Raw genomic sequence first — 19,867 nt, 5'->3', positions numbered from 1 at the left:
CTGGACAATCCTTTTTTAAATGTAGCACACAAGGCATCGTCATTCCATGTCAATTCTGAAGCGAGGGTGCGAAACTGAACAACATAGTTTCCTACAGAGGAAGTGCCTTGACTTAGGTTCAGAAGAGCTGTTTTGGTAGAAGAGGCCCATGCGGGTTCTTCAAAAACGCTGCGGAATTCAGCTAGGACGGCTGTGAGGTTAGAGGATCTGCGATCTGTGATCCCAGAGAGGAGTAGCCCAGGCGAGGGATTTCCAGACAAGAGGCTGACCACAAACGCCACCTTCGGTCATTCCATCGGGAACTCATCCGCCATGAGCTCCAGGTGCATGGAGCATTGAGTCACAAAGCCTCTACACAACTTAGGATCTCCATCATACTTCGTGGGAAGAGGTAGATGAAGCTTTGATCCGGAAGGAGCTGCAGAAACACGTGGAGAGGCTGGAGCAGGTTGCGATTGCTGCTGCTGCATGGTCAATAGTTGCTGCATCATGGCGGACAGTTGACTTAGTTGCTGCAGTTGACGGGCTAACTGCTGCAACTGATGAACCACAATGGAGGGTAGATCCGAAACCTCTGGCAGAGGTACCTCAGCGGGATCCATGGCTGGATCTTACTGTTAGACTCACCGGACAATAAGGGTTTCAGGCTGATTGATAAATCTGGGCCTTTATGTTTATTAGGTGGGTCAGTGTGATTACAACAATAACCAATTTAGCGCTAAAGCTATTTTACAACTTTTAAAATTTTTTTAACTTTCTTTAAGTAAATATGATTTAACCCCTTAAGGACACATGACGTTCTCATACGTCTCCATTTCCGAGTCCTTAAGGACACATGACGTATGAGAACGTCATGTGTTTTACCGGCCCCCCGCAACCATCTGGAGCGGAGCCGGTCCCCGATGCCTGCTGAAATCGTTCAGCAGGCATCGGGGCATATCGCCCAGGGGGGTCATTATGACCCCCCATGTCGGCGATGGCCGCAGATCGCTGGACAATTCAGTCCAGCGATCTGCGGCGGATTCTGGGTCAATCGGGTCTCCAGTGACCCAGTGACCCGGAATTATTGGCTGATCGGGGCCGTCAGAGACGGCCCCGAACAGCCAGAGCCAGCAGGGGTGAGGTGGCACTGGTGCCACCTCACGATCGCCCTGATTCGTCGGCCGGATTACCGGCCGACCAATCAGGGCGCCTGCTGCGGGTGTCACTCCCGCAACCCGCTCCGCCCCTCTTCCGGAGGACGTGAGCGGGTGCGGGACGTGCACCCCGGGTGCTGGGGACCCCGATCCCCGGCGCCCCTGTTGGGATCGGGGCCCCAGGAGCAGCGGCGGCGGCGGAGACGACGAGGGACTGACCTGATGCGGCGAGGATCGTTGGAGGTGAGTGACAGGCCTCCTGCTGTTGCTTAGCAACAGCTCCCAGCATGCAAAAAGGGCATGCTGGGAGCTGTAGTTATGCAACAGCAGGAGGCAGACCACCACAACTCCCAGCATGCCCTTATGGGCATGCTGGGACTTGTAGTTTTGCAACAGCTGGAGGCACATTCTTTCTATGGAAAAGTGTACCTTCAGCTGTTGTGTAACTACAACTCCCAGCTTGCACAATCAGCTAAAGTGCATGCTGGGAGTTGTAGTAGTGCATCTGGTGGTTGCATAACTACAACTCCCAGCATGCCCGTTGGCTGTCGGTGACTGCTGAGAGTTGTAGTTTTGCAACAGCTGAAGGCACACTGAGTTAAGTAGTAAACCAGTGTGTCTCCAGCTATTGCATAACTACAATCCCCAGCATCCCCAGCCAAAGTAGTATGCCTCCAGCTGTTGCATAACTACAACACCCAGCATGCCCTTCCGCTGTCCGTACATGCTGGGGGTTGTAGCTTTTGCAACAGCTGAAGGCACACTGGTTGCAAAACACTGAGTTTGTTACCAAACTCGGTGTTTCACAACCAGTGTGCCTCCAGCTGTTGCAAAACTACAACTCCCAGCATGCACTGATAGACCGTACATGCTGGGAGTTGTAGTTTTGCAACAGCTGGATGTCCCCCCCCCAATGTGAACGTACAGGGTACACTCACATGGGCGGAGGATTACGGTTAGTATCCGGCTGCAAGTTTGAGGTGCGGCAAAATTTCTGCAGCAGCTCAAACTGCCAGCGAGAAACTACTGTGAACCCCCCGCCCGTGTGACTGTACCCTAAAAACACTACACTACACTAACACACAATAAAATAAAAAGTAAAAAACACTACATATACACATACCCCTACACAGCCCCCCTCCCCTCCCCAATAAAAATGAAAATGTCTGGTACGCCACTGTTTCCAAAACGGAGCCTCCAGCGGTTGCAAAACTACAACTCCCAGCATGCACTGATAGACCGTACATGCTGGGAGTTGTAGTTTTGCAACAGCTGGATGTTCCCCCCCCCCCCCCCAATGTGAACGTACAGGGTACACTCACATGGGCGGAGGATTACAGTAAGTATCCGGCTGCAAGTTTGAGCTGCGTCAAATTTTCTGCCGTAGCTCAAACTGCCAGCGAGAAACTACTGTGAACCCCCGCCCGTGCGACTGTACCCTAAAAACACTACACTACACTAACACAAAATAAAATAAAAAGTAAAAAACACTACATATACACATACCCCTATACAACCCCCCTCCCCAATAAAAATGAAAAACGTCTGGTACGCCACTGTTTCCAAAACGGAGCCTCCAGCTGTTGCAAAACAACTACTCCCAGTATTGCCAGATAGCCGTTGACTGTCCAGGCATGCTGGGAGTTTTACAACAGCTGGAGGCACCCTGTTTGGGAATCACTGGCGTAGAATACCCCTATGTCCACCCCTATGCAAGTCCCTAATTTAGGCCTCAAATGCGCATGGCGCTCTCACTTTGGAGCCCTGTCGTATTTCAAGGCAACAGTTTAGGGCCACATATGGGGTATCGCCGTACTCGGGAGAAATTGGGCTTCAAATTTTGGGGGGTATTTTCTGCTATTACCCTTTTAAAAAATGTAAAATTTTTGGGAAAACAAGCATTTTAGGTAAAAAAAATATATATTTTTTTACATATGCAAAAGTCGTGAAACACCTGTAGGGTATTAAGGTTCAAATTACCCCTTGTTACGTTCCCCAAGGGGTCTAGTTTCCAAAATGGTATGCCATGTGTTTTTTTTTTGCTGTCCTGGCACCATAGGGGGTTCCTAAATGCGGCATGCCCCCAGAGCAAAATTCGCTTTCAAAAAGCCAAATGTGACTCCTTCTCTTCTGAGACCTGTAGTGCGCCAGCAGAGCACTTTTCACACCCATATGGGGTGTTTTCTGAATCGGGAGAAATTGGGCTTCAAATTTTGGTGGGTATTTTCTGCTATTACCCTTTTTAAAATTGTAAAAATTTTGGGAAACCAAGCATTTTAGGTAAAAAAAATATATATTTTTTTACATATGCAAAAGTCGTGAAACACCTGTAGGGTATTAAGGTTCACATTACCCCTTGTTACGTTCCCCGAGGGGTCTAGTTTCCAAAATGGTATGCCATGTGTTTTTTTTTTGCTGTTCTGGCACCATAGGGGCTTCCTAAATGCGGCATGCCCCCAGAGCAAAATTTGCTTTTAAAAAGCCAAATGTTACTCCTTCTCTTCTGAGACCTGTAGTGCGCCAGCAGAGCACTTTTCACCCCCATATGGGGTGTTTTCTGAATCGGGAGAAATTGGGCTTCAAATTTTGGGGGGTATTTTCCGCTATTACCCTTTTTAAAAATGTAAACATTTTGGGAAAACAAGCATTTTAGGTAAAAAAAAAATTTTTTTTTTACATATGCAAAAGTCGTGAAACACCTGTAGGGCATTAAGGTTCACGTTACACCTTGTTACGTTCCCCGAGGGGTCTTGTTTCCAAAATGGTATGCCATGTGTTTTTTTTTTGCTGTTCTGGCACCATAGGGGCTTCCTAAATGCGGCATGCCCCCAGAGCAAAATTTGCTTTCAAAAAGCCAAATGTGACTCCTCCTCTTCTGAGACCTGTAGTGCACCAGCAGAGCACTTTTCACCCCCATGCGAGGTGTTTTCTGTATCGAGAGAAATTGGGCTTCAAATTTTGGGGGGTAATTTCTGCTATTACCCTTTTTAAAAATGTAAAATTTTTGGGAAACCAAGCATTTTAGGTAAAAAAAATATATATTTTTTTTACATATGCAAAAGTCGTGAATCACCTGTGGGGTATTAAGGTTCACTTTACCCCTTGTTACGTTCCCTGAGGGGTCTAGTTTCCAAAATGGTATGCCATGTGTTTTTTTTTTGCTGTCCTGGCACCATAGGGGCTTCCTAAATGCGGCATGCCCCCCAAAAACCATTTGTCGCTCCTTCCCTTCTGAGCCCTCTACTGCGCCCGCCGAACAATTAACATAGACAAATGAGGTATGTGCTTACTCGAGAGAAATTGGGTTTCAAATTTTCTCCTTTTTATCCCTTGCAAAAATTCAAAAATTGGGTCTACTAGAACATGCGAGTGTAAAAAATGAAGATTTTGAATTTTCTCCTTCACTTTGCTGCTATTCCTGTGAAACACCTAAAGGGTTAATACACTTACTGAATGTTTTTTTGAATACTTTAGGGGGTGTAGTTTTTATAATGGGGTCTTTTATGGGGTATTTCTAATATGAAGACCCTTCAAATCCACTTCAAAACTGAACTGGTCCCTGAAAAATAGTGAGTTTGAAAATTTTGTGAAAAATTTCAAAATTGCTACTGAACTTTGAAGCCCTATGGTGTCTTGCAAAAGTAAAAACTCATAAATTTTATGATGCAAACATAAAGTAGACATATTGTATATGTGAACCCAAAAAAAATATATTTTGAATATCCATTTTCCTTACAAGCAGAGAGCTTCAAAGTTAGAAAAATGCAAAATTTTCATTTTTTTCATCAAATTTTGTGATTTTTCACCAAGAAAGGATGCAAGTTACCATTAAATTTTACCACTAAGTTAAAGTAGAATATGTCACGAAAAAACAATCTCGGAATCAGAATGATAACTAAAAGCATTCCAGAGTTATTAATGTTTAAAGTGACAGTGGTCAGAATTGCAAAAAACGCTCCGGTCCTTAAGGTATAAAATGGCCTGGTCCTTAAGGGGTTAATATGCACTGTCATTTCAACAAACGTTTCTTAGATCACTAATACAAGCGAATATAAGAAACTTTCTCATTCATCTTATTAAACAAAATCCACTCCTTTCTCCTGTTATCAAGGGTCTTCCTTCTCCCCCGGCCCATCCATTTTTCTCTCTAAGAATCAGCACAGTTTTTTTCTGGTCTTCTGGTTTTCTGAGCTGTATGCTCGAGAGAAAGTTGTGTAGTTCTTTCCAGTCTGACCATAGTGCTCCCTGCTGACACTCTTTTTATTATAAATATATAAAACTTAACAAAATAGAAAAACAAGCTTAACTAGCAATAACAAAACACAACGCAACAAAACCCGCCTAACTGGCCAGCCCAACTTAACTAAACTAACAAAACACATAACATTATACCTACATATAAATTACCTACACATAAATTATCAAAAATACTATCACTCACACACACATACCCACGCATTCTTTACATAAACATAAAAATAGCTTTACTTAGCTTTAACTAAAAACAACCAGACTTGGTAAAAGTAATTTTTTTGCCCCACACACATATATACATATATCTATATATACACACACACTTTTTTTTTTATCTACACTACCATAATATAACCAATATTAAATTATATATTAAGTAATATAAAAATGCTAACTAAATCTGATCCGACTGCCTATCCCCATCCCCTCATAAAATAAAATAACCAATTCATACTATATAATAATATTAGCTTAATACCCGGCGTTGCCCGGTTTTTCCTTCCTAATCCTTGTTGGGGAGGAAAATAAACAAAGGAGGAAGCTTTTGACTTCATATCCCGTCCTCATATATTGTTGTCATATCCCAACCCCATATCCCGACCTCCTATCCCGACCTCCTATCCCGTCCTCCAATCCTGACCTCCTATCCCGTCCTCATATACCGTCCTCCTCTCTCGACCTCCTCTCGACCTCCTATCTCGACCTCCTATCCTGACCTCTTATCTCGACCTCCTATCTCGACCTCCTATCACGACCTCCTATCCCGACGTCCTAACCCAACCTCCCATCCCGTCCTCCTATCCAGTCCATCTATCCCAACCTCCTATCTCAACCTCCTGTCCCGACCTCCAATCCCATCCTCCTATCCCGTCCTCCTATCCCGTCCTCCTATCCTGACCTCCTATCCTGACCTCCTATCCGACCTCCTATCCCGGCCCTCCTTTCCCGTCCCTCCTATCCTGTCCTCCTATCCCGTCCTCCTATCCCGACCTCCTATCCCGTCCTACTATCCCATCCTGCTATCCTGTCCTCCTATCCTGTCCTCATATCCGGACCTCCTATCCTGACCTTCTATCCCGACCCGTAATATGTGTACCAGGTATTGAAATATCTCCAGCTGTATGGAAGTTATGTGGAAACATACATTTTCCATTGATTTGCATGGGACTTTAAACAAAAAACCCGACACTCACAAATGGGGGTATTTAAGGGTTAAATTTTCTATCCTATATTTTAAGTGGACATATAAGTAAAATGTGACCAAGTATTATCGAAATATCTCCAGTCGTTTGGAAGTTATGCAGTAACAATTATTTCCCATTGACTTGTATGGGACTTTAAACATAATCCCCACCCCTGGCAAATGGGGGTGAATAAGGGTTAAATCACCTATGCTATGTATGTTGTTGACTTATTAGTAACATGTGTGCCAAGTTTCATGTTATTATCTTTAGCAGTTTGGACGTGATGCTGGAGCATACACACATACACACACACACATTGGGGGACATGTATCAAAGATTTTACCCCTGTTTTGTGTATTTTTTTGCGCAAAATTTTGCGCAAGCCCTTTTTTTTCCCCATTTTTTTGCTCACGTTTTGGTAGAGCATGTCCTCCAGATGTGGCTGAATCAGGGTACCTTGGAGTGACATCTATAGTACACATGGATTTATTACCTGCGTTCTTTTCCTTTGCACCAAAAATTTTGACGCAAGTGCGTCTTTTTCCCCATAAATATAAGCCAACTTTAACTGCACGTAGCAATCCTTTCTATTTCTGAAGGAAAGTTCTACTAAGGAACCACCAGAATGTTATAACTTTCCTATCTCAATTCCTCATTTGGTTTGCTTTATATTTTTACTCCTTGGTTATTCCAAAGCACTTTTAAAATAATTTGCATATAGAATATTTGTTTACAGTTCAGTTATTCATTAGATCACTTGTATATTGATATTGTTATTTTATGATCCAACAATTTAATACATTTACATAGGAAATGTTTGATAGCTTACTTATCATTGAACAAGTTCCGTCACATTAAAATAGCTTTGTAATCCACTTAACACTGTAGATCATTCTCCTTTTATTTTTAAAATTTACTGCTTTCCGTTATACTTTTCACCAGCGCCTGGTAAGATGGTGGCTATCACTGATAGCCAGCCATCTTACCATGTGACCATCCGGGCATGCTGGGAGTTGTAGTTTTGCAACATCTGGAGGGCCACAGTTTGGAGACCACTGTATAATGGTCTCCAATCTGTGCTCTTCCAGATGTTCCAAAATTACAAATCTTAGCATGCCCACTCTGTCGAGGCATGCTGGGAGTTGTAGTTCTGTAACATCTGGAAGACCACAGATTGGAGACCATTATACAGTGGTCTACAAACTGTGGACCTCCAGCTGTTGCAAAACTACAACTCCCAGCATGCCCAGACTGCCCAAGCATGCTGGGAGTTGTAGTTTGTCAACATCTGACCCTTCAGATATTGCCGAAATACAACTTCCAGCATGTCTGGCCATGCTGGGAATTATAGTTTTGCAACAGCTGGAGGCACACTAGTTGGGAAACATTGTTGGTTTCCTAACTCTTTTTCCCAACCCGTGTGCCTCCAGCTGTGCCTTCAAACTATAACGCCCAGCATGTACTGACAGACCATGCATGCTGGGAATTGAAGTTGTGCAACAGCTGGAGGCACACTGGTTTGGAAACACTAAGTTAAGTAAAAAACTTTCAAGTGTTTTGCAACCAGTGTGCCTTCAGCTGTTGCATAACTACAACCCTCAGCATGCACGGACTGCCAAAGGGCATGCTGGGAGATGTAGCAGTATGCCTCCAGCTGTTGCATAACTACAAGTTCTAGCTCTGCTGTCACTGCATGCTGAGATTTGAAGTTTTTGCAACAGCTGAAGGCACACTGGTTGCGAAACACTGAGTCTGTTTCCGTGTTTCGCAACCAGTGTGCCTCCAGCTGTTGCAAAACTACAACTCCCAGCATGTACGGACAGCCAAAGGGCATGCTCGGAGTTGTAGTTTTGCAACAGCTGGATGTTTCCCCCCTCCCTCCAATGTGAATGGACAGGGTACACTCACATGGGCGGAGGTTTACAGGGAGTGCTGCAAGATTGAGATGCAGCAAACTCGCTGTCAACCCCCGCCCGTGTGACTGTACCCTAAAAACACTACACTACACTTAAATAAAATAAGTAAAAACAACTATATATACACATACCGCTACACAGCCCCCCTCCCCAATAAATATGAACAACGTCTGGTACGGCACTGTTTCCAAAATGGAGCCTCCAGCTGTTGCAAAACAACAACTCCCAGTATTGCCGAACAGCCATTGACTGTCCAGGCATGTTGGGAGTTTTGCAACAGCTGGAAGCACCCTGTTTGGGAAACACTGGCATAGAATACCCCTATGTTCACCCCTATGCAAAACCCTAATTTAGGCCTCAAATGCGCATGGCGGTCTCACTTTGGAACCCTGTCGTATTTCAAGGCAACATTTTAGGGTCACATATGGGGTATCGCCGTACTCGGGAGAAATTGTCTTACAGATTTTGGGGGGCTTTTTCTCCTTTTACCCATTATGAAAAGGAACAGTTGGAGTCTACACCAGTATGTTAGTGTATAAAAATAAAATTATTTACACTGACATGCTGGTGTTGCCGCATACTTTACATTTTCACAAGAGGTAAATGGGAAAAAAGATCCCCATTTTTTGGGACACAATTTAGCCAGAGTACGGAGATACCACATATGTGGGCGCAAAGTGCTCTGTGGGCGCACAAGGCCCATAAGGTAGAGTGCACCATGTACATTTGAGGTGATTTGCACAGGGGTGTCACAGATGTTAAATGAAGAATAAGGACATTGGTATAATTGATGTGTTATAACTGGGTGCAAAAAGTGGTATTATTGTGAGATTAAAACTCTACATAATGAAGAAAAAAACTAATAACTAATAACAAAGCTCCTACTAAATAGAGCTGCGGTGTAAATTTATGCTCTGAGGAGAATTCTAAATTTAAACGCAATTCAAGAAAGTAGCTGCACAAGAATGATAAATTTAATGCAGCTGCGCCGAGGCAGAGGGGTAAAAAACTTCTATTATACACTGGAAATGATACATGTCCCCCATTGAGTTTTATATACATAGATATACAATACAAATATAAAAACACAAATACATAACCTAAATGCAAATACATACATAAACTATATACACCAACAAACCAAACTATACACCTACAAAACACATGACATTCTACATTAGACTAACCCACAACCCACACAACCACCCACCTTGACATGGGTCAGAGTCCATAGTCCATGGATATCCAGTCCAGTCCATAACTGACCCATGCCAGCCCCTCCAAACATCCACCAACCCACCAATTCCCCTACCCAAACTAATCTATACCCAAACCAACTATACAAATACAACTTCATAACATGACATATCATATACAAATACAAAACAATACAACCCACCTTAGGCCCAAGTTCGGTCGCCTGTAAGCCCTTTACGCAATCCATATTCTGAAAACAAAACAAAAAGACTAGGGTGTACATGCATAGCCCACCACTAGGAAGAAGGATGGCAATCCTGATGTTACTTTTTAAACTTTCTCAACTAACTTTTCCCTACGACTAACCCTACTGTTATCCCTTCAACAAACTGACCTTGCACTCACCCTCTCTCTGTCCCTACATTGCTATCCCTAACCAGAAACAGGGGTACTCTACCCAAGAGGTCTAGAACCTTGGGCACATCAAATGAAAACCCTCTCCACAGGAGAGAAGCCCTACTGGTACCAAGACTGCCATACTCCAAAGACCTGGTCTTCCCGAGGTCACCGGGTGATGTTCCTACAGACCTCCACCTCGGAGAGGACTTTCCGCTGTGTAGTACCTAACTACTAAGCTGACTACAAATAAAGTGCCCCGGTCTCTGCCACCCAGTGTCCTGAATGCCCCATAAGCCCACTCCGGATAGGTAAGGCCGGCAAGTTGACTCCAGCCAATGGAAGCGCCCACCCGGTTGTAGACCCCTATATTAAAAGGACAACGAAGCAGGAAGTGGTCCATGCTTTCCAGCGTGTCCCCGCACTCTTCTCGGGGACATCCCCGGTCATCAGAGCTCCTGTGCTTCAAATTGTCCTTTACATATAGCTTCCCCTGAAAGCAGCGCCAGGCCAAGTCCCAAAACTTCTGGGGGATCCTTTTCATGTTCAAAAGGTACAACCCCACCCTCAGATCTCGACCTGGGCAGTCCCTGAGCACCAGAGGCTTCTGGAAGTGGGTCAACAGAACCCGTTTGTCAAGGAACTGCTTTGACTGGGTCCTGATCTCCCACACTCCCAGACCCCACCGATGTATGGCCTTCAGAGTCGGGGTAGCATAAGCCGGAAGATATCCATGTGGCATACGGAGGTCCTTCACTCACCCTCCTGTCTCCCATTCCTGAAAGAAAGGCCAAAAACATTCCCTGTAGGAGATTACCCACGGAGGAGCCCTCTCTGACCAGAGGTTTGAGATGTTAGCTTTCAAGAAGGTGTTTGTTAAGAACACCACAGGGTTTACCATAGATAAACCCCCTAGTCTCCTCGTGCGGTACGTAACCTCCCTCTTGACTAGGTGCATCCTGTTCCCCCATAACAGTTGGAAAAACAGGCTGTAGATCCTAGTGTAGTAAGCCTCTGGCAAGATACATACACTGCCCAGATAGATAAACAAGGGGAGCAGGTACGATTTGATCAGGTGTACCCTTTACCTGAGGGTAATGGACCAACCCTTCCACTGGTCCACCCTCTGAGTGGCATCCCGGAGTTTACCATCCCAGTTTTTGGTGGGATAATCATCCTGGCCGAAAGTGATGCCCAAAACTTTTGCTGACTCTTGGGGCCCTTGAAGGGTGTCCGGGAGATCAAATGTGGGATCTCCCCCTCCCAGCCAGAGACTCTCACACTTATCCCGGCTGATCTTAGACTCGGATGCCTCCGAGTAGCGGTCCACTTCCGACATCACCACATCGACCTCCTCTCTCTCGACACGAAAAGGTGACATCATCACCACTCTCTGGGCGACATCCAGCTCCGCCAGACTCATCCCGACTCCCGCCAACGTCCCACAATCTACCCTCCGGACGAAGGGATCGATCGCAAAAATGTATAAAAGCGGGCTCAAAGGACAACCCTGACGGACTCCGGACCCCACCTTAAAAGAGCGGCCAGACCACCTGTTCCCCAGAGGGATACTCTCTGACCCTGCATACAAGATCTTAAGCCAATTAACAAAAGTACTTGGTAAGCCATATCTCAGGAGGACAGACCAGAGGTGCTCGTGGTTCACCCGATCAAACCCGATTCTACCTTGATGATAGGGGAAACCCGCGTGGCCCGAGGGGCTCCGGATGTGGGCATCCTCAAGGCGAGCTTCTCTAGTTATGCTAATCAGTGCCACACTATCGCAAGTCAGTGGACAATTGGAGCCTCTCCTATCCTGGGACCTCGTGACATTATTGAAGTCCCCTCCAAAGATTACCTGCCGACTCGTAAAAAGAAAAGGCTTAATCCTCATAAAGAGATCTTTACGGACCGCTTAAATTGCGGGGCGTAGACGTTAATGAGCCGGAGCTCTTGTCCCTTCATGAAGACCAATGATCAGGCACCTCCCCATTTCTAGCTCAACAACCCATCTGCATTCAACAGGAGCGGAAAAAAGGACCGCCACCCCACTATACGGCTCAGACGCAAGAGACCAGTGGGAGGGACCGTGCCTCCACTCTCTCCTGGCTTTAACCGGAGAGGCTAGATCTGACAACCTGGTCTCTTGTAAAGAGAAAATGTCGGCTTCAACACGGCCGAGAAAATCAAAGGCTGCAAATCTAGCCGTATCCGACTTTATGCTGGCACAGTTAATAGATTCCAGCGTCAGCGGGGTGAGTGCCGCCATCCTGGGTGATTGAGTTAGATGGCCTCACTGCTTAAACCTTCTTCCTCTCCTTCCCTCCACCCCCATCTTAATCAGAGGAAGACCCTTTACTTCTTTTTAAACTCTGGGACATATCCATCCCAGGATCTTTACCTCCGGCACCTGGTGTTACCTCTCCCCCTGAGGAAACTGCCCCAGAGGAAGGAGGCTCGGCACCTCCTGGAGGCCACACCACCTCCTGACCCTCGAGAGAAGGAGGGGAGATAGTATCCTCGAGGGCCTCATATCGATTCGAAAGGACGATCAGAGGGTCGGAGACTGAGTTGTTCCTTCTATGGTCTGAGGCTACAACTGAAGAGGAGGGGGGTGCCGCCTTACTCTTACCCTTCTTGCTCCTCTTCTTTTTCTGGCCACCATTTACTGTCTGCCCTCCTCCTCATCCACAGTTTCGGATTCAGAGGTATGACTGGAGGAAGGAGCATCTTGACCTTCTTCCCTACGCAGTCTCCCTATCTCCTCGTCCAGTTTGGCCTCACCCAAAGCCTCAGAGTTATTCTGACCTCCTTCTGAGCCAGTGTCTGAATAGAGGGGGTCTTATGTTTTTCCTTCACTGGCTTTGGTGCCCCCTCTCCTCCACTGGTCCCCTCCCCCGCTGGGGCAACCGTTAGGCTTTCCCCAGTCGGGCGGTCACAGCGTTAGAGAACGAGCGCGGACACTGGCTGAACGGGTGACCTAAGTCACCACACAAGTTACACCGAATCTGCCCACAGGCGGCCGCCAGGTGACCCACCCCACAGCAGAGGGCGCATATCTGCTGAGTGCAGTTGGCACTAAAGTGGTTTGGGTCACCACAGCTGTGACACAGCTTCGGCTGCCCCTGGTAGAAGATCTGAATCCTGTCGCGTCCCAGGAATTCGGCCGAAGGAATGTCGGTGACCGTGTTCCCTGAAAGCCTGAGACAGATGGAAAACTTCCAGGCCCCAGACCATATATTGTGCTCATCAAAGTTCTTCCGGGGGATGTCCGTCACCTCCCCGTACCTGCCCAGCCAGGTCATAATGTCATAACAAGAAAGTGACTCGTTACGGGTCAAAACAGTCACTTTCTTTACCATACTCTGGCGAGATAGCGCTTTTACAGTGAAATCTCGCCATCCGGGCTCGTTTTTCACCAGCTCATAATTTGACCAGAAGAGATCTAGTCCCTCCGGCCTAACAAAGCTGACGTCAAACTCAGAGGAGCCGAAAGGGTGGATCAGGGCAAAGATGTCCCTAGCCCTGAAACCCATCTGGAAGAGAAGCTCCACCACCTTGCCCCTTTGGGGGCACGCATCTTTGCCTTTCAAGACCAGACGGGACACATTCCTGCGACCTTCCTCCTGCCCGCGTGTCTGCAGGGACCGTACGGTCTCCATATTTCTCTGTCGGAATGTTCCCAGACCATGTCTCTGCACCCAGAAAGATAGGTCCATCTCCTTTCCCTCTACCTGGAGCGTCCTTTCTCCTTTCTTTAGTGCCTCCAGGAGGCGCCGTTGCAACTGACCGTCACCAAATCCAGGAGGTAAAGATCACACTGAACCCCCAGCCGCCACGCTGGCATAACTCCTGGCGACCGAGGGGGCAGCCGGACCAGACCCTGTCCTTACGGCCCCACCTAAACCAACTGCACTGCCACAAATGTCACTATTATCCACACCACTACTACTTCTCTCATTCACTCCACTATCCACTCCTCCCATCTGCACCATTCCCACTCATTCCACTACCACCCCACCCATTCACTCCACTACCACTCCTCCCATCTGCACCACCACCACTCCTCCCATTCAATCCACCACCACCACTCCCACTCACTCCACTACCACTCCTCCCATCTGCACCACTGCCACCCCGCCCATTCACTCCTCTACCACTCCTCCCATTCACTCCATTACCACTCCTCCCATTCACTCCACCATCACTCCCACATACACCCCTCTCATCTACAGCACTACTACTCCCATCATTCACACACCTTGTTATGACATTGCTTTTGGTTTTATTAGCAGTGTTTTTGGGATCAGCCGCTGCTTCACCCACTACCTCTGGGCTGGCCAGGACGTGCTTTAGCTGGATCTCTGTCGGCGATGCTGATTCCTCCTCCATACGGGATGTCACCGCAGACGTCACATCCCGAGGCCGAGGCTGCCCCTCCAAGCGCACCTCTGCCGCTCCACCTGCCACTGACTTGCAGGGACCCCCCTCCCTCACAGGGGAAATTCCTACAGCGGCCACGCCACACACTGCGCCTGACTGCACGGGCTCAGCAGCGGGCCCCGGGGCCCGGACACTCCCCCCCCCCTCTCAGGGGAGTGCCCCGCAGAGCTGATAACAACGCCAAAGATATCCACCATTAACCCATCCTGCTCTTCCCTACCAGCAGGACGCGTTACTTAGCACCCGCGGCCACTATCACCCCACCCATTCACTCCACTACCACTCCTCCCATCTGCACCACCACCACTCCTCCCATTCAATCCACAACCACCACTCCCACTCACTCCACTACCACTCTTCCCATCTGCACCACTGCCACCCTGTCCATTCACTCCTCTACCACTCCTCCCATTCACTCCACCATCACTCCCACATACACCCCTCTCATCTACAGCACTACTACTCCCATCATTCACACACCTTGTTATGACACTGCTTTTGGTTTTATTAGCAGTGTTTCTGGGATCAGCCGCTGCTTCACCCACTACCTCTGGGCTGGCCAGGACGTGCTTTAGCTGGATCTCTGTCGGCGATGCTGATTCCTCCTCCATACGGGATGTCACTGCAGACCTCACATCCCGAGGCCGAGGCTGCCCCTCCAAGCGCACCTCTGCCCCTCTACCTGCCACTGACTTGCAGGGACCCCCCTCTCTCACAGGGGAAATCCCTACAGAGGCCATGCCACACACTGCGCCTGACTGCAGGGGCTCAGCATCGGGTCCCGGTGCCCGGACACTCCCCCCCCCTCTCAGGGGAGTGCCCCGCATAGCTGATAACAACGCCAAAGATACCCACCATTAACCCATCCTGCTCTTCCCTACCAGCAGGACGCGTTACTCTAGCACCCGCGGCCATGTTGGATGCAGCACTGTACCCACCGTGCTGGTCCCGTTCCACAGCAGAAAAGGGATCTGGCAGGGTGGGGGCCCAGCAGTCTGAACCAACTTTTCAGGTGGCCCAGACTGCTGGATAGGGGAGAAAACAAACATGACTTGCTCCTCAGCCTTCTTCTTCTGACTCTCCTCAGGGCCCAGGTTCTGGCCAAAGCTGAAATTCTCCAGACGGGCTGTCACTGCCATCACTACTGTCGCTTTCCTCTGACGTGGTTGGTAAGGCGACTTGGGCAGGGTGACAGAGGTCTTAAGGGTACACAGGGTATCACACACATCCCCCTCACTCTCATCACACTCACTGCCACCATCTCCCTCACCACCTTCCTCCATCTTCTCCTCTGTATCACACAGTCGTTCTTCCTCCCCCTGGCTATCTTCTTCCTCCTTCACAGGGTTCCGCATGATTTTATAGCGGTCCTCGTTTTTTCATTTTTCTTGAAACATACCCACTCCCTCTACAATGGGAGTGGGCTCCACATTACTGCAGAGCCTGCTGGATCTTCTGACCCCGTCCTGGGAATCGGCCGTAGCTCTCTCACTCCCGACCCCCGCCGGCCTAGTACAGGAGGTGGAAGGCCGTGGGTCCATAGCAGGAGGCTCTTGCCAGGAGTCTGCCACCCTCCTGGGGGAAAAGGCTGTTGGAAAACCTGATTCACACTCAGGAAGCCAGACACACCTAACTGCTCCTGGCTGCTGTGTCTGTCCAGAGCAGCTGATAAGTACTTAAAGGATTGAGACTTTTAAATAGAAGTAATTTACAAATCTGTAAACTAGATGGCTCCAGTACATTTTTTAACTTTTTTTTTCTCTGGAGTACCCCTTTAAGTTCTTTTAAAGAACTTTCATAAGTAATCAGTTAATGTAGCTCTGGAATATAACACAGGGTGTAACTTGACCTTAGTTTCAGATATGTGTTTTACTGATGAGAGCCAGATACTCAACCATATTCTTTTCTCTAATCTTTTTCCATTTTCTGAGTTTGTATTTTTGATTCATTTTTTGGACATTATAATGGAGGCAGCTATACTGTCTGAGCTTTATAATATTGGGTGTCGCTGTCCTCTAGTAAGGCCTATGAGGTCTGCTGTGAATAAAGATGAGTAGGTGTTGTATGAATATGCTGTAGGGCAGAACGTGAGTCCAATTAGGGTAATAGCAAAAAGTGTTCATTCACATAGAATCGCATATAAAATAAATAAAAATGATGTATAAAATATATACCGATATAAAGTATTGATTGTAGACTGTGAACCATCTATAAGGATATGTAGCAAATGCTCAAATGCATAAAATCTTCCTTGCAGTAGCTTTTGCTTATATAGACTTAGGATACATCAGTACTGGTATATAATTTTTAAATCTCACAATTAGGAACCAGTATTCACACATATGTTAATTGGAGCTGCGGAGTACTATAGACTCTAGGACAGTGAACTCTATCACTGAAAAAGTAGGCAATTGTATGTTTGGACACAGTCTATATACTTAATATATACTTGTAGTATATATATTTACTATATACTATTGAAAAAGAGGCCAAGAGCGCCTCAAAACACGTCTAACCCAACCCAGAACCTATACACCACTAAGGAGCCACCCTGCTACCACTAACAGCGAGAAAGATATACCGGACATCTCCGGCCGCAGAGACTTAGCACGTACAGAGCACAAGGACACCACCGAAAACACAGCCGCTCACAGCTGCTGCTACCAACCTACTCAGACCACGAGAAGAAATCTCTCCCTACCTGGGCTCGTCGGCAGTCCCATCTCAGCAGCAGACGTTAGAGCTGGTAGAAGCCACAGAGGGTAAGTTGCGAGAGTGCCAGGGGACCTTCGTCTGGAGCTGGTGAGAGGTGCATAGCACCTCAGTAATATTATACTCTGTAGAAGTGGAAAACTTCCTCCTGCTTCTTAGATCTTCTCAAGTACTTTGCCTTTCAAACAGGACTTTTACTTCAACGGATAAGCAGCAATTGAGTATATAGACTGTGTCCAAACCTTTAATTGCCCACTTTTGCAGTAATAGAGATCACAGTCCTAGAGTCTATAGTACTCCGCAGCTCAAATTTAACGTATGTGTGAATACTGGTTCCTAATTGTGCTATTTAACAATTATATACTGATGTATCCTAAGTCTATAGTATATAACTGTATATAAGCAAAAGCTACTGCAAGGGCCCTGCAGTCAGCTCAAGGAAGATTTTATGCATGTGAGCATTTGCTACATATCCCTATAGATGGTTCTAAGTCTACAATCGATACTTTATATCGGTATATTTTATACATCATTTTATTTTTATTTTATATGCGATTTTGTGTAAACACTTTTTACCATTAGCCTAATTGGACTCACGTTCGGCCCTACAGCATATTCATACAACACCTACTCATCTTTATTCACAGTAGACGTCATAGGCCTTACTAGAGGACAGCAACACCCAAAATGAGAAAGATTTTTTCAGGTTGTATTAGGTACACAACTTTTTCTCCTGTGCCAGTCCTCGTTTGGTCCTATTCTATTCTTTTCTTTTCCTTTTCTGGTGTTGAGCAACCTATACCCACCTATACTGTCTAAGCGTCTGTTTTGCTCTAATAGCAGCATTTAGATAGATGCTTCACATCATGGATTATAGTAATCATGGACCATAAAAAAAAATTGTCTGGACTTAAAAGGATTGTCTGCTAGATTAAAATTGTCCCTCATTAAAAGCTTTATCCAAAGTCAGTATACTTTGCCATGTGCATGTATTATCATTTTTAGCCTCCTCTGCCTGGTCAGAAGTAGCCAATTCTTTTGGCAACAAATTTACTGTCGACCCCCATAGTAGACTGTCATCTCAGGTGGCTTGTCCAGCTCTCGTTCACTCAGTCAGACAAGCCCCCTGAGATGACGATAACATGTGAAGTAGCTTGCTAAGCTCTGATTCACTGAGCAAGATGAATGTCATAGTGGTAGGGAATAAGGGAAGGATTTCTGGGAGGATGATTGGGTCAAAGAACATAGATGCCTGAGGAATCATGGGACATGTAGTCTTCACGTAGCATGCATGGCGTTGCAGGACCTGGAAATGCAGCGGAAGAGCATGTTTCCAGCGGTCCAGGAAGGGAAATTTCGATACCATGACTACATGGGTGAGCATGTGTGACAAGAAAATGTTGTCCTCTACATTCAATATTTTAAACTTATTGGCTTCTATAGAAGAGCTTCTAGACATGCCCTTTGAACTGTGCAGATGTTACTTTGCCAAGAGAGGGTGAAGAGAAGCTGTGACCATCACCTATTGTAAATGGTGGATCCTGTGTTATGCTTATGTATGTGTCATCTGTCATTGTTATCCTGCCTGTGATGATAACAAGGAGACTGTTGAAAAAAACATTTTAGGAAGTTTATATCACATCAGGCCTCACCGTTTAGACCGGCTGTGATTGTAAGTTACAGCCAGGGGAAGTGCCCAGTAGCGTGTCCCTCACTCCCTGGCTGAGCAGAGCACAGGTGCCGCTGCCTCTCGGGTACAGGAAGATCAAAGGGGAGAGTGCTCACCCCCAGCAGCAGGATAATGAATAAATAAGCATATTCATGAGAGGGTCAGTCTGGGCAGTGAATATGGAGAAGGCAGTGGAGCTCAGCAAGCAGCTCCCCTCCTCCATTGCTTTCAGGAGTGCAATAGCTACATAAATGTAAAAGGCCTGAACTGCAGAAATAATGCGAGTAACCCTTCTTTTTAAAATTGTTCACCCGTACTATAATCCTATATATTGAGTTTAGCTCTGGTGAACTAGCTGTCAGTTTCTCTTTAAGTAATCTGATTTTATTTGTTACTAGCTGAGTACCCGCCTGATTTTATTTGTTATAATTTCATGCACATAATATTTCAAAATTACTTTACATTTGTATATTGTGGTAGAGGGTGTGATGCAGGGCAGATGGAATTACCCTAGGGGCAGATGGCATTAACCCCTTGTATTTGTGACGCCAGGGTGGGGTTTATCCTCAATACGACCTGAAGGTATACCGCTGGATCCTGGGCTAGGGGCTAGGCATCCCCAGAAAGTGGAATGAGGTCAGCACTGCCGGACCGTGAGGCCTGTGCTGGACCATCGGGGGCTCGTAGGAAGGTATGTATACGTTTATTTTGTTTATTTTTGAGGCCCGGACATGGGAATATGTAGAAGTGTTCCACTACAGTTGTCCTTTAACATTTCTTAAAGCAATAACACTCTTATATACATTTTACAGTATAACACATGGCAGAAAATATATATACATAAGGGGACAGGTGTCGGGTGTCCAGGGGACACTGCAGGGAGGCTGCCTGACAGGGCAGCAAGGGTACAGGAGTATAACTACTGTACTGGACCACCACAATATGTTTATAACTATGTAG

Source organism: Hyla sarda, chromosome 1, assembly GCF_029499605.1.
Source record: "Hyla sarda isolate aHylSar1 chromosome 1, aHylSar1.hap1, whole genome shotgun sequence".
Classification (NCBI taxonomy): domain Eukaryota; kingdom Metazoa; phylum Chordata; class Amphibia; order Anura; family Hylidae; genus Hyla; species Hyla sarda.
This window is presented reverse-complemented; position numbering follows the sequence as displayed.